The sequence below is a fragment of the Spermophilus citellus genome (genome assembly GCF_964194105.1).
Source record: "Spermophilus citellus genome assembly, chromosome: 1".
NCBI classification, from domain to species: Eukaryota; Metazoa; Chordata; class Mammalia; order Rodentia; family Sciuridae; genus Spermophilus; species Spermophilus citellus.
Genome location: NC_138182.1, coordinates 115986025 through 116002811, shown reverse-complemented (window position 1 = coordinate 116002811; position 16787 = coordinate 115986025). Strand labels below are relative to the sequence as shown.

The 16787-nt window shown below is 42.7% G+C and overlaps 1 pseudogene across 1 annotated transcript; it reads left to right on the top strand.

Annotated features, from left to right (window-relative positions):
• The first annotated feature begins 315 nt into the window (after nucleotides 1-315).
• LOC308652250 lies at nucleotides 316-10880 on the top strand (annotated as a pseudogene). Its single transcript has 2 exons — nucleotides 316-1282; nucleotides 9822-10880. The product of its transcript is annotated as an uncharacterized misc_RNA (transcript).
• The last annotated feature ends 5907 nt before the right edge of the window (nucleotides 10881-16787 follow it).

The following is a 16787-nucleotide window of genomic DNA, read 5'->3' as shown; positions in this document are numbered from 1 at the left end:
AGGTCTTGAGAGCCTCTGGATTCCCCATCACAGGAGGTTCACAGCTTTCCTAAGGAGAGGTGGAAGTTGTCATAAAGTCCTTGAGACTCATTCCTATTAGGAGGGCATCTCAGTTCTGAGCTCTTTTATCTTCCCTGGCTCATCTCAGGGCCTATTTGAACACTGGAAAAATAAACATTTGCTTTCATTATGATTCCCTCCATAAAAACAAAAGGAGGTTAATCCATGTAGGTAGGATGGGTGCCTCCAGGGTGAGATGCAAGGAACCGGCAATGAACCCCTCTTTCCTTCACTACAGGTGGAAGTGGAAGCTGCATGGATGGGAGCAACCTGACCAGGGTCACTGAGTTCATCTTGCTTGGGTTTCAGAATGAGAAACCCGTGAACATTCTTCTTTTCTCTGTGTTCCTGCTTATGTACCTGACATCTCTGGTCGGCAACACCCTGATCATCCTTCTAGTGTGCTGTGACCGTCGCCTGCACTCACCCATGTACTTCTTCGTAGCCAACCTCTCCTTCCTCGAGGTGGCTATCACCTCCATGGTGGTGCCCGAGATGCTGGCCAACACTTTCTCCCTCACCAAAGCCATCTCCTTTGTGGGCTGCCTCACGCAGTCTTTCTTCTACTTCCTCTTGGGGTCCACCGAGTTCTTCCTCCTGGCGGTCATGTCCTTTGATCGGTACGTCGCCATCTGCAACCCACTGCGGTACGCGCTCATCAAGAACAGACAGACGTGCTCGGCGCTGCTCCTGGGGTCTTACGTGGGCGCCTTTCTGTCCATCCTGGCGCCGTTAGTTTTAATGCCCCCCCTGCCCTTCTGCGGGCCCAACGTGGTGAACCACTTCTTCTGCGACAGCGCCCCGGTGCTGAAGCTTGTCTGTGCGGACACCTCTCTGGCAGAGCTGGCGGACTTCGCCTCCTCGGCGGTGCTGCTCCTGGGCTCCCTGCTCCTGACCGACGTGTCCTACACCTGCATCATCATCACAGTGCTCAGGATGCCCTAGGCGCAGGGCCGGCGCAAGGCCTTCTCCACCTGCGCCTTGCACATCACGGTGGTAAAGCTGTACTATGGCAGCTCCATCTTCATCTATGTGCGCCCGCGGAAGGGCGGCGTGATGGACGTGAACAAGTTCGCCACCGTGCGAACACCATCATGATGCCCATCGTGACGTCCATGCTGAACCCCTTCATATACAGTTTGCGCAACGAGAAAGTGAAAGGCTCGCTCAGAGACGCCCTGGCTAAATACCCGAGCAGACTAGGGACAACCATGTGCCCAAGGTGACACTTCCGTGAAGGTGCCCTCAGGACGGGCTGCAAAAGCATTTGTCTTCTAACTGCACAGAGTTAATTTTCCGTGTGAGGGGTTAATAACCTCTTAATGCCCGTCAGACTCTCCAACAGAGGCTGACAGATGAGAAATAAGACACGTGCTGCATTTGTCAGGCATGTTGTAGCTTGTGACAAAAGAAAACGCAAAGCTACAGCGTCTGCATTTGGTGGGTTCCGTTGCTCCTCTTTGCTCCTCGTCTCTTGAGGATCTAACTGGTTCCTTGCTGTGAATTGCGGATGCCCTGTGCTTTTGAAAGTCTGACTCTCCTCTTCTAATTGGAAGAGTGAGTCCTAATAATCTTCCTCGTGTTCCCGGTCTTCCCAGCAGCATCTGCTCACTTGCCAGCAAGCTTCTAGGGCACATCTGGAGCACTCTCCTAGAGTTCAATCACGGCTGGCCAGCGGAAGGGAGCTAGAGTTCCCCCAGTATAACATCTGGAAGTCACCGTTTTATTCCGCTATGTTGTCATGAGAAAAACCTGGGAATATGATTAGTGATGAAGTTAGTGGGCATGAACTTCCGAAGAAAAGTCTCTCTAGAGCAGCTGGCCAGCTTGCAGATGGGGATGATGGCCATCAGGCAGCTCCTGGCAGCAGCTCCCTCCCCCTCACTGTCCCCAGATAAGGTGGCTATCCACGTTTCTGGGGAATTGCATGTCCTGGATCTCCCATATCAAACACTACTTTCCTTTCCTTGAAATTGTATTGCATCCCCTATTTCGATCGGTTGGTAAGCTTCATTGCCTATGATACAGAATTTACAGAATAGGTCATTCCTGTGGCTGTTTTACTTATATTTCTGTTGCTGGTTGTCTTGGTATGCCTCCATTAGTTGAGGAAAATGGGAGAGATTAAATAATATAATTTAAATAGTTTCTGATTTGTTAATGCAACTGAAACAATTCTTTTTATTTTTATTTATTTATTTATTTTATTTTTTTGAACTAGGGATTGAACTCAGGGGCACTTGACCACTGACCACATCCCCAACCCTATTTTGTATTTTATTTAGAGATAGGGTCTCACTGGGTTGCTTAATGCATTGACTTTGCTGAGGCTGGCTTTGAATGTGCCATCCTTCTGTCTCAGCCTCCTGAGCTGCTGGGATTGCAGGTGTGCGCCAGCATGCCCTGCAGCATCTGAAACAATTCTTGTACTTGTAAGTTAGATTCATTTGTGAAATATCTTCTGTAAATGCATACTTTTGTATTACTCACATGTGGGTGTAACAATGTTCTGGGGAGAATTTGAAAGTGTTCAAAAATGTGTTAAAAAGTTCGCAATTTTTTTTTTAATTTTCCCTTTTCCTGAAACTTTCAAATAAAACTCAAAAGCATGCCAAAGTAAGATCACCATATAACTTCTTCAAGATTGAAGATAAGTTCAGCTATTTGTCAACAGGATAATAAAATTGTCTAGATGAAAAATATCTAGAATACCTTATTCTAACTTCTTACATGGTGGAGATAAGAAGGGAGGTCTGAGGCCACAGCGTAAGCAAGGCAGGGGCTGCATGGAGCTCAGAGATTCAGTCATTATTTCTCAAGCTTAATATGTATTTTTATCCTGTTAAGTGCAAGGTTACTCAGAGTTAATGAGAGCCAGTGTAGACAACCTAGGTAAATATGAAAAGAACATGGGGAAGAGAGATAAACAATAACACAAGACAATAAATGGTTTATTTGTCAATAACCTTACCACATTTTTGCACATAGACTCACATGAAGGTTATATATATATATATATATATGCCTTTTTTATACAAAAACTGATCCATACATGATCCATTCATGATAACTTTACTGGGGCAAAATTCACACAACATAAAATCTGAGTTTTCCCTGTTGCAGGGCACAGTCCAGTGGCCTTAGGTGCATTCACCCGTGGGCAGCTGTCCCCACATTCCCTGTCCAGAGACATACATCCTCTCAAAATGGAACTCCATGCCCCCTGGGACAGAAAGTCCTCAGCCCTTGCACCACCTGCCTCAGGGGATTTGTGCTCCTCCAGGCTCCTCCTGTAAAGATGCCTGTCCTCTTGCATCCAGGTCAGGTTACGTAGCATACAGTTCCAGGTTTATTGCTATTGCAGCACACATCAGAATTTCGTTTCTTTTACAAGGCTAACTAATGTCTCTCTCTCTCTCTCTCTCTCTCTCTCTCTCTCACACACACACACACACACACACACACATACTCCTTTGCTATCCTGCTCTCTGCCAATGGACTTAGATTCCCATAGTCGTTCTACCATTTGGTTAAAAGGAATAGTGGTTCTATAGCCATTGGTTTACAAATATCTGTTTGATTTCAATTCCTTTAGGTATATACCAGTAGTTAAAATGACATGCCATAAGGTGATTCTATGTTTAATCTTCTAAAATTGATAGATATTTACATTTAATTTTTGAGGACCCTCATACTGTCATCACTAGCAATGCTCAGGGGCTTTAATTTATCCACATCCTGTGAACACTTGTTATTTTACAGTTTGGGGGCCTTTTGACTAACTGGCATCCTTTTGGATATGTAGTGGTGTCTCATTGAGCTTTGGATTTGCATTCCCTCAATAATGAGTGATGTGGAATAGATTTTGATGTGTCTATTGGCCATTTGTATATCTTCTTGGGAGAAAGTCTGTTCAAGTCTTTTGCCCATTGTTGACTTGGATAGCTATTCTTAGGTTGACTTGTTTTCTTTATTGTTGAGCTTTGCAGGTTCCTTACATTTTCTTAATATGACTTCCTTACCAGACATATGATTTGCAATAATTATTTCCACTCCACGAATTGCCTTTTCACCATGCTGATTGTGTCTGTTGATGCACAGTTTTTAATTTGGTGAAATACAATTTACTTCCATTGTTCCTTGTGTTGCCTGCTATTTTGATCTTATATCAAGAAATCCTTGCCAAATCAATGTCATAAAGCATTTCCCCTAGGATTTTAACGAGTTTCATAGTTATACACGTGGAAGCTAAAAAAGTTGATTTCTTAAAGGAGAAAACAGAGTAGTGTTCATAGAGGATGGGTAGAGTGTATGTGTTCCTGGGTTCCTAGTGTGGTCGATGGTTACTCAGCTACTTCAGTGGGGGGTGGGGGTGGGGGGTAGAGACGCAGTGTCAAAGCAACACAGGGATGCTGGGAACTGGTGAGAGCTGGCAGATGACAATCTCAGTTGACCTCCAGGCCAGCTCGTTTATTTTTGGAATGCATACAACTGTTATAGGGTTCAGGTAGGGTGTGCCTGCCAATCACACATAAGCACTTTAACATCTATAAGCCAATCATCTTATGCCTAATGTAACCACACTATGAGGAAGCACTAAATCTTGCTGTCGTGATGGAAGGCAGGCTGGAAGGGTCTTTGACCCTATGGAAGGGGGGCTATGAGTTGGGGAGCTACATGTCCTGAAGCACTTGACACTCGGTTTCCTGACCTGGTAGTCTGGTAGCTTGACAATGCTGACCACAAGTGCTGAGGATGTGGATTCACAGACAGCTGGCTAGAGCAGGGCACCCTATCCTGCTGGTGTTCCTGTCAGGTCTCTACTACCTAGCATAGGTTTTCCTAGCACTCTGAGCTGCTTGTAGCTGCTAGCTGTGAACCAAAAGTTATTCCAACAGTAGAGCAGGGAAGAAAGTGGGGGCTAGGATAATGGGAACCAAAATAGTTAGAAGGAATAAGTTCTAGCGTTCTATACTACTTCTCTATACTACTTAATAAATAACAACTTATTTACTAAGTATTTTTAAATGAACTAGAAGAGAATAGTTCAAAGATTATCAATACAAAGAAAGGATAAACATTTAAGGATAAGAGGCTAATTACCCTGATCTATTACTCGTTGTACACATGTAGTGAAATATCACAGTGTATTCCATAAATATGTACAATTAAAATAAAATATTCTTTTTGGAAAAGAAGAGTTTCTAGTTTTAGCTTGTGGTGAAAACAATCACACATGTCTTGCTCCTGATGGTAATGGAAGAGGTTTCTGTCTTGCACCATTGAGTAATATGTTGACTGGATTTTCATACATGTTCCTTATTACAAGTTGAGGAAATTTCCTTATATCCCAAGTTTTTTGAGTGTTTTTATCATGACAATGCACTGAGCATTGTGAAATTCACTCTTACGGGGTGCCCAGCACCAGGGCCTGGGGCCTCTTCTGGATGTTTTTAATGACCTATTTGGTGCAGTGCTTGGCATCACTGTCCTAATTGTTGGGCAGGCTCCTCTCTTCCAAGTATTTCTCGCTTTCAGTGAAATATTAACCACAGCCCATGATGTTCTGTGAGGCTAGCAGGCTTCCTTCCAGCAGAAAAGAGCCTCATTTGCTGGGTGCTTCACCCAGTCCTGTTTACTTTCTTTCTGGAGGCTCTGAGTTATTCCCTTGGCTGTCACATCCCATGACCACTGTGTGGCCATTTGCAGCCCCTTTCAATACCCTGCAAAGAAGACCAGTTCCTTCTATCCACCTCCTCGTCCCCTCTGGGGTGAGTGGCTCTCTCCTCACCCTTCCATTTATCATCTTCAAGGTAGGGCTGCTGCTCTGTGGTCCAAGTTGACAGATCACTCTCTCTGTGGAAGCGCCACTCCTCCCCTGGACTTGTGTGGACACTGGTGCCATGAGCCCCTGGGCTTCCTCAGCCCCTTGTCCCTCTCAGCAGGTCCTGGCATTCACAGAGGTTCCTAAGTCCACACCATCTCCACCATTCTGCAGGGGCGCTCGGGCTGAGGCCCAGGGCAGCTCATGGCAGCAGCACCTCTCTCTGCTCAGTGGTCTCTGTGGCTGTGGGACCCCCAGCTTTGCCTGAGTCATCCCCTCTCAGATGAGCAGCCTGTCATGGACAGGAAGCTCCAGGGTCATGGCACCTCTCCCAAGTCCCTTCACCTTCAGCCTATGCAATGAAACCACAAAAGACCCACTGGAGGACACTTGGCTGAGGCCAGACATCCTCCAGGGACGAGGTTAAGTGACAAGATCTTTGGGAGATGGACCTCAAAGTACAAGACCCTCAGCCCCACAGACAGCAAGTTAAGGATCTGTCACTACAGCTGGGAGAGGGTGGCTGTGTTGTGTTCCCATCGTCTCTGCTCAGTCACATGGTGAGATTGTGTTTGAATATGAATTACTTTAAAATGACTAAAGATTAAAAAGCATTTTGATGGTCACAGGGACACTACAGAACTGCACATCATAGATTATCAATGTGTGGGGACAGCACGCTCTCTAAGATGGTCACAGTGATAGTTTGCAGTCACATTGCCTCCTGTTGAGTGTGGTGGTTTACTGAGTTGACATTATGCAGAAAAAGGAAGCACTCAGGTGTTCAGGAAGGAAGGACTCATGCCACACACACACACACACACACACACACACACACACAGAGGACATGGTCGAGGGTTCACTTAAAACAGAATCTGAACTCCCTGCATCCCTTAGGAGCATCTGAGACACACCCACCTTCTGCTTCAGCTCGGCTACTATCCAGTGTGCCCTGCACCTCTTTCTTCCATCGCCCCACCCCAGAACAGGGAGCTCATGGATGGGGGGGTGTGTGTGCACTCTCCACTCTGCCCTCCAGTAATCTTTCCTTACCTCCATTTCTCCAGGTATCCTCTCACCTGTTGCAACATTATGAAGTCTTTGCTCGACTTTGATCAAGGCCGGTACTTTGGCTATTCTTTATTTTACCCGGCTATAAGTCATAATGCTTATCACTGCATGGTAATGTGTTGTGATGAACACATGGACAGGTGAGGTGTCTTTGCCCCTTCAGATGTAAGTTTCATGAGCATCTTGTGTATAATTGGAACTTTGCCCTTGTTCCCTCTAATTTTGTCTGGAGATAATTTGATGCTCAAAAACTCAACTTTTAAAGGGAACAGGCAATAGTAACAACAACAAAAAAACAGTTATTTTTATCAATTTATACAGAATTAAGTCAATTTTTCTGCCTGTGATTCAAGTTTGTTAAAGGGTTGTTATGGAAGCCCACCCAGGAGCTTTATCTTGCCAGTGTTCTTTTTTTTAAAAAAAATATGTATATATATATATATATATATATATATATATATATATATATATATATTAGTTATAGGTGGTCACAATATCTTTATTTCATTTTTATGTGGTGCTGAGGATCAAACCCAGTGCCTCACACATGCTGGGCAAGCGCTCTCCCACTGAGCCACAACCCCAGCCCTTGCCAGTGTTCTTGCTTTGGAGAATGGCGTATGTCTGACCACAAAAGAGTTATCCACACTTAAGTAACATAACATTTCTTTGTTAATTGTATTACTTATATTTATTACATAATTGAATTTACCTAGGATTTTGCAAAATTTCTGTTCAGAAAATTTGTATGTCTTAAAATATGGCATTAACATATTAGTTTTAAATTTTTTTAATTTAAAATTCCAAATTAAGGTGTTCCTCTCAGAGAAGTAACAGAGTCAACACCTGGCACCATTAGTAGGAAATTAAAGTTGCATTAATGAGCTGTCTGCATCAAAAGTAAGAGGCACAATAATTAATTAGTTTTTATTTTTTACATGAAGTTAACTGGTTCCCTTCGGGATTCAGGTAACACTTCAGCTGTTAATATATTTCACTTAACTCACTGAAGTCTTGACTAAGAACGTGAAATGGACTTTGCAGATTATTACAATGGTTCTCTCATTCTTTGCAACCTGAGTTCCACAGTGCTGAGAAGCACCTTGTGAAGAAGAGACAATTTCTAGCTAAGTTTAACTGTGAGGAGCCCCAGTGACTGACAAAGCTGTGCTCTTCATGCCACCTCTTTAATAGGTGAAGACCTGAAAATTTGATCCTTTTCAGGACAATTCATTTACAAAGTACTAGTACCAACTATGAATGAACATGTTGCCTAACATCTAAAAGCAGGCAAGTATGGAGACTCCTCTCCCCAAGCTCCTTCCTCCCTGTGGAAATCCTTCAGTTCCAGCTCTCCCTCTCTGGCTTCATCTGGGCCTCTGTTTCCCTTTTATCCTCCCCCACTGTGTGGCTTGGTGTCAAGTAGTCCTGCTCATTGATTGATGTAGGCTGTGCAAAATGGAAAAACACTGAGAAGAGAGTAGATGGAAAAATCTAGAAATATCCTTCATAAAGAATCAAACAGGGAAGCCACAAAAGGGGGGATTTTAAGCAGGACAGAGAGAAAAATAGTAGAAATAGAACTCAGTGGAGAAAAGAGTGACGTCTGAATTTTTGTGAACCTTGGGCTCCATGTTTTATCATTCTGCACTATTGTAATTCAAAATATTCTCAGAGCTGGGCAGAGTGACACAAACTTGTAATCTCAGAAACTCAGGAGGCTGAGGCAGGAGGATGACAAGTTCAAGGCCAGCCTCAGCAACTTAGTGAGGTCCTAAGCAACTTAGGGAGACCCTGTCTCTAAATCCACAGTACAAAAAAAAAAAAAAAAAAAAAAAAGAATCTCAGGAACAGGACTGGGAATGTACTCAGTGGTAGAGTACTTGCCTCTTGCCTAGCAGGAATGAGGTTATGGCTTTGATCCCCAGCACTGGGAGGAAAAAAAATATTTCAGAAGCTCTGTTTGTTTCCCTTTGGTGCTATGCAGTAGCAGCAGCGGACATTGGCGTATGTGTGTCTTAGAAGACGATCTGCACTTCATGTGACCAGTCCACAGCTTCTGTTTCAGCACAAGCAGGAACATGAAATTCATGTTTTCTTAAAGATTATAGGAAGTGTATTGCTGTAGATGTGGGCACATTTGGGAAACACAGTTCAGTAGAGCCAATCCCACATTTCTTAGAGTAATCAAGAGGCCTGGGTTTGAAATGACAGTATTATGTACTCGGAGATCATGACTAGAAATTCCTAGAAATTCAAAAGCTCCATTGTTTAGATAATTAACTATATTATTTTTACTAACGCTAAGATGGTTGAAATAGACCAATTAGCTGTAGTATTCCACAAATATGAGATGATAATTTATTTTCCTTAGGGATCAGGAAGAAAAAAAACAAACCTTTTGTCATGATAAGGGAAAATTATTCTGTCATTTCTGTTTTTACTGTAGTTAGAGGAGAATGGAATTATTTTCAGCCTTCAAATTTTCAATGTGTGATGTTGGACAAGTCACCTTATTTTATTGAACCTAAAACATTTGATTAGCAAAATATAGGGGTGCACTGGATACATGGAAAATAGTGAGTAGAGGTGGCTGAAGTGCTCAGCTTGAAACCTAAAGATCTGTCTTGCATCATATATGTGATTAAAATAAATACCTAAGTAAAGTTCCGCTTTGCCAGAAGGCAGGCCACGGGGTGAGAGTGCTGTGCTCTGAGTGTTCTGCTGTCCAAGGAGAGTTCACAAACGGTTGCCACTTCTGTTTAAAACGCACTGACTTTGGCAGTGGAGCCAAGTGCAAGTGCAGGGGGACTGGCTCGACCCCAGGATTCCTTTCTCAGATGCTGCTTTCTCCTCCCTGCCACAGGCATTGGTCAGTGGCAGCCATGAGACTGGCCAAGGCCAGCGTCCTCTCTGAGCTGGTGCTTGTGGGCTTCTCCAATCACCCTGAGGCCGAGCTCCCCCTCTTCCTCCTGCTCTCTCTGGTCTACCTGACGTGCTGCTTCAGGAACACGGCGGTTGTCACCTTAGTGGTCCTCGATGTGTCTCTGCAGTCGCCCATGTACTTCTTCCTTTGTCACCTGGCTTTGCTGAACGTCCTCTTCAGCACGCTGGTGGTGCCCAAGATGCTCTTCAACTTCCTCACAAGCAGGAAGGTCATTTCCCATGCCTTCTGCCTTGCTTAGACCTACCTCACCCTGTTCCTCGAGTGCACGGAGTGCTTCCTTCTGGCAGTGATGGCTCTGGACCGCTACGTGGCCATCTGCCACTCGCTGTGATACCTGCTGCTCCTGAGCTGGCCCGCGTGATCGCGCTGGCGCTGGGCGCCTGGGCGCTGGGTTTTTTCGCTTCGGTGGTGCCGCTCTCCTGCGTCATCTTCCCACTCTGCGGTCCCTAAGTGGTGGACTACATTTTCTGTGAGCTGCCCATCCTTCTGCACCTGTTCTGTGCAGACACGACGCTGCAGGAAGCCATGATGGCGGTAGGGGGCGCTGGAACCGTGATGGTACCCTTCCTCCTCATTCTGCTCTCCTACCTTCGCATCCTGCTGGCTGTGATGAGGGTGGACTCCTCAGAGGGCAGGAAAAGAGCCTTCTCCACCTGCACCTCCCACCTGACTGTGGTGACCATTTACTACGGGACTGGGCTGATCAGGTACCTGAGGCCCAAGTCCCTTTACTCGGCGGAGGGGGACAAGCTCATCTCCGTGTTCTACGCAGTCATCAACCCCACGCTGAATCCTTTCATTTACAGCCTGAGAAACAAGGAGGTGCAGGGAGCCCTGGGGAGGGTGATAGGGAGATACCGTGCAGCGCGAAAGCCACAGGCTGCGCCCCTAGACGTTAGCCACATGCCCACTTTCCTTCTCAGCATGCTCACATCCAAATTCCATCATGGAAATCCAGTCTGGCAGATTGGCAGGTGAAGATCACCACTGCATTTTTGCAAACCTTCCCTAGTGCTCACAGCTCAATTTCTCCTCTGCAAATGGACATGCGTAGGTGTTCACGTAGGGAGTCTTGGAGCATCGCTCTGCTGGTTCGGATGGCATACCTGTGAACCTCCCTTAGACTCCACCCTTGCATAGCATTTGATTCCGTCTGCTCTGTCTTCCGAAGCCTCAGGTCTCGCTGAGGTGTGCATTCCTGTTCCCCACAGCAGCTGCCTGGTGGGGTCTCAATGTGAAGGTGAGTCTCAGCTCTTTCAGAAGCAAAAGAATGGCAATGAAAACGGAGAAATCCATATTGTTTTCAACATCAAGAGATGGAAATATATTTAAAGCTATTAATGATCATTTTTAAAAGAGCATAGATTCTGTTAATTTTTATTTATCTAAATTTTTGCCCATTTTGAATAATTTTAGAAAACTATGTGTTTTCCTTAACTTTAAAATGAAAAGAAATTCTCTATTCAGTTTGTTCCCTATCGAAGACAGCTCTCGTAAATAAATAATAACAGTAATTCCATTAATTTACTTTTTATATACTTAAATAAATTGGCTACAATATAATAACAAGTGTGGAATTTCCAAGGGCTACATACTAATTTGTTAGTTACTAAGATTGCTGAATTTGGAGGCAGACTGCAGATTTAATTTCAAATCACAACAATTAATTGTTCTATGTTCTTTACAAATAACTTCTCTGTGCATGGATTTCTTACTTGAAAGCTCAGGAAATGTCATGTAAACTTATGATTTTGTACAGGTAGATGAACATTGTCCCCTTAGACCCAATAACACTGATTTAGAACACCATGCAGTCTAGATCCTCTGCCATCTTCCATCTGCTAGTGAGAACAATTTCATACTGAAATTGTGATTGTACTTCCACTAAATAGACATCCTATTCATTTATTTATTTTGGTACTGGGATTGAACCCAGGGGCACTGAGCCAGATCCCCAGCCCTATTTATTTATTTACTTATTTATTTTTATTTTGAGACAGGGTCTTGCTAAGTTGCTTAAGGCCTTGCTAATTGCTAGGGCTGTTCTTGGACTTCAGTTCTTCCTCCCTCAATCTCCCCAGCTGCTGGGATTACAGGCCTGTGCTATACACCTAGCTTACATAGACATCATTTTAGATGGACTTTACTGACCACTGTTGGGAGCTGATGTTGCTGTTGAAGTGGATATTGTTTTCTAGGGCCAGGTAGTGTACTAAAAAAAAAAAAAATGAGGCTCTAAATATAAGGTGACTAAATAAAGGATCCAAAGAACTTAAAATGTGTCCGGTTAACCCATGCACATCTGTACCCTGGGGATAACTAGCTGATCATAACAGTTCATCCCTGTGGGAACAAGTGCATAGAGTACTGCATACCTGGCATCTATTAAGGGTGTCTGAATGGCAGGCCACTCCCCCAAGCTTGGCCAGTTAGTGGCAAACGGAAGGCACAGCCCTGGGTGTTTGGCCTCCTGTTGCAGTCGCTGTGCTTGCTCCACAGCCGGCTCCTCCACTGGTCACTACAAGGACAGTTGGCTAGACATTGCATTGGTGGCTGCCTGAGATCTGCTTAGCTGCTTCCTGAGTATATATACATGGTAACTGCACAATAAAATCAGACCTGCTCCCTGATTGGTCTGTAAAGATCTTGATTAGCGACTCTGCAGCCACACTCTCTTCTACCCTGTTCCGTGGATCTCCTCGCTGAATGAGATAGAGCCCACACACATCCCTATTCAGATGGACATAGATTTCTTTTGAAGACATTTAATACTAAAATATCCAAGAATCTGGACTTGTTCCTCTGCCATAAATTTTAATATATTTTTATATGCAATGCCACAGGAGAAAAAAGAAGCAAATATTAAGATGGAATGAGACAGTAGGTGCTTAATTGATACATCTATGCCTCCATTGCAACATTGTACAAACATGGTTTTGTGTGTCCCCAATTGTATGCTTTCATTTTACAGTAGCTATATGTGTATGGCTTTTGTTGAAAGCAACAATGTTTCTGTGGTGACCCAGAGCCTTGCCATCTTACTGACACAGTTGAACATGACATCTCTTCTTGCTCTCAAGTGCATTGCCTAGCCAGTGAACAATCCTGAGGAAAAACACTGTGTATAAAACCAGAGGCCTATTAAATCCTGACTCAAACCAAAGTTAGTAAGCATTACTGTCTATTTTATTCATCTTGAATTTAATAACTGCATTACTCTTAATTCATTGCAAATTGATCATTTTATGGTTTTAATAAAGTTTCCCAATTACTTACATTGTGCAAAGAAAAAAAGCAGAAATTTTGTATGAGACTGTGGTAGGGGGTAAATAAACCTAGAGTTGGGCTGGGGATATAGCTCAGTTGGTAGAGTGCTTGCCTTGCATGCACAAGGCCCTGAGTTCTAATCCCCAGCACCACACACACACACACAAACCAACCTAGAGTCAACAAACTCACAGTGAAAACATTGTGGCATTTCTGTTTGATATAATTATGTGTTAGGTGAAATGAATTTCACAAAGCACCAAATTAACTGTGAACTCATAGACTTGGTTTAATATAAACTAATAATAACCCTGACTGAAAGATCACATTTTAAGAGAGCCCATAATTATAGATTCCCATGTTTTATCTTAAATTCAATAGAATTAAATGTTTAGCTACTTCTAAATGAAAAATCCCAAGAGCATGGATTCACCTATTTCTCAGTGATTCACTCTGCTCATTAGTTTTCTGGTTTCACATAAGAAACACAAAATACATCCATTTAATACTTGCATGATAATTTATGTTAAAAAACTTTGCAAAACTACCTGAATTTGACTAAATTTTGCACTTTATCCTGCAAAGACTTAATTAGTTCACTCTTCAGTTTTGATTAGACCAGACCCTGAAACTACATGAAAAGTAAACCTTAGATTGGTTACTGATAAGATGAGTGTGTGAAAATTGAAACAATTTTGCAAATCAATCTGTTCCTGGAAAACAGACAAGAAGTGGTTAGAGGAAAGGTTTGTTTATGGGAGGGTGGCACAGGGAGAAGTCAGTTCCCTGAGTGACTTCAGGTTCAAGGATGCTCTCAGTGCTTCCAGAATCTTAATGAGATCACAGCAGAAGGTGCTTCTTGATTTTGACTCATCATTCCCAACACATAAACGAAGATGACTTTTTAGGAGTCTAAATGGGATACCTGCAACTTTAAACAGAATCAATTTGACCATTTGAGATGAGCTGAATAATCCAGTAAATTTGTTTATTTATTAATTACATTAAGAAAGTTAAAAGCCCATTAATTTTTTTTCTCTCTAGCATACAAAGAGGACAGATGTGTGTGTGTGTGTGTGTGTGTGTGTGTGTGTGTGTGTGTGTGTCTGTAATATATATGGTCTTAATCAGTTCTTTGTTGTGGGTTCTAATCAAGTAAGAATTTGATATGTCTTAATACTTAGAAGCAAAGGAGAAAGAAGTCTCTGACAGCATTACACTACAAATTAGAAGTAATCAACTTCTTCCCAAAGAGTAACTATGTTTAGTCACAAGAAATCGTGTATCTCTTCCTTCCTTTTATTTTCAATAAAATATTTTTGTTTTTAATAAAATGTTTCAGAATTCATCTTTCCCCAGCTTGAATATTACACTTGACAAGTGAAATTGTAGAAATTTACTGTACACAACTTGATGCTTTTATATATGAACATACTGTGAAATGATTAAACCTGTGTTTAAACCTTGAAAATTCTCTTTTATTTATATATGTGAGATTGTTGAGCCCAAAACTAAGAAATTTCTTCCCTATTATGATCTCATTAAGGTTTCTGGAAAGCTAGATGTGGTAGTGCACACCTGTAATCCCAGCAGCTCGGGAGGGTAAGGAAGGAGGATCACAAGTTCAAAGCCAGCCTCACCAATGGCAAGGCACTAAGCAACTCCAGTGAGACACTATCTCTAAAAATAAAATACAAAATAGGGCTGGGATGTGGCTCAGTGTTAGAGTGCCCCTGAGTTCAATACCCGGTATTAAAAAAAAAAAAATAAAGATTTCTGGGAAAACCATGTAATCATTAATTAATGCAGAAAGTTTCCTACATATGGTACTTAAAGAAGCTGGCTTCCCTCCATATCTTCCCACAATTATACTTTTTTGGCCTTGTTTAAATTTGCTGTGGTTCCAGGAACAGAGTTATTTGAAAAATTGTTTGCATTTTCCACATCCACATATTGTCCACGGCCAGTCTGACATTCAGTTTTGTTTTTTGTTTTGGAAGGGGTTGCGGGGGGGGAGTGGGTATAAAGAATTGAGCTCAGTGGCACTCGACCACTGAGCCCCATCCCCAGCCCTATTTTGAATTTCATTTAGAGACAGTGTCTCACTGAGTTGCTTAGCACCTCACTTTTGCTGAGGCTGGCTTTGAACTTGCAATCCTCCTGCCTCAGCCTTCCAAGGACATTCAGTTTTAGTGTGATTTTATTCAGGCCTCTGGTTCCACACCCAGGTTTCCACACCCTTAAAACTGCCACAGTCATCCCTTGGATGTGGGCTGTCTTTAAGTGGTGACATTAGGTCCTTGGGGCTTCATACTTACCTAGAATGGATAGAACCTCTAAATTATTATATGCACAGTGCCTGGTCTAGAAAGAAGAATTTTAATTCCATGGAAGCATCAATTTCAACAATGATACATGCAGCAGTCAGACAAATTGTCCTTTTAGCACCATTTCCTTGGGGCTTCCCCTGGCTGAAGCATGGACCACAAGAGCAGGACATGATGTCATGATGTCAGTGTGCACTTGCGTATGTAACATGGTGTCATTTACGATCAACAAGGTGGCAGCACAGCTCTCAACAGATGTCCAGATGCAGCCACTGCAAAAGGAACCCACTAGATTGGAGTTTGGGCCCAGCATTCATGTTCATGTTTCTGCAGCACTGAGATACCTGCTGCAGGAGGCATCATAAACTAGACATACAACCTGTTTTTTTTGTTCTCTGGCGACATCACATGTGAAAATCCAATGAAGCTCCTAACTGAAGAATAAATCCAGATGCTTGGAGTGTTTCAACATTGAACGTCTTTGGAAGAAACCAGAGGTCTTTCACTGGAGAAGCAGCTATCTTAGTGTTACCTGCATCCAGGTAACACTAAGATAGCTGTGGATGTCATGTTCCCAGGGCTTCTCGTGTACCTAAAATATGGACGGAACCCCAATTTATTCTCAGTGTACTACCTGGCCTAGAAAGAGGAGTTTCAATTGCCAAGAGTGGTAATACAAGTCTGAAAAGTTGTCTACTTGGTTAAATTGCATATTTCTCTTCTTTTGTGAACTTACAAAATTCAGCACAGAACACTTCCTTTGCACTTAGTAACAGATGAAAATGATGGTATTGAGTGTGCTCCGGGTCCTCACTCTGCTCTAGCTATCTTGTTTGTGTTTACTCGAGCAGTGTCCTGTAGGCTGCATCACCTGGTCCATCCAGTATGAAAGTGACACAGAGTGGTTTTTTGATGAAAGATGGAAAAACCCAGTTGCTGATTTTGGAATTATCTCCGAAGTCTGCCTCCAATTTCAGCAATATCAGAATAATTGGCATCTGGCTCCTTGAAACATCAAAATTGCAAATGTTGTAACAAATATATCTTCCTAAAAAGTAAGTATATAAAACTGCTATAAGTATTTAGGCATCTAAACTATTTCACATATGGAGCTAATGAATATGTAATTGAGAAGAGTCTCTTTCAATTTTAAGTTGAATCACATTTTTTTTCCCTCACAGGTAACATTTTTCTTAAATGGACAAAACAAAAATGAGAATGCCTACACATCTTTTAAATTTTTTTATTAATTACTTCAAAAGGTTTAAGGGTATATGTATTTCATAAATTG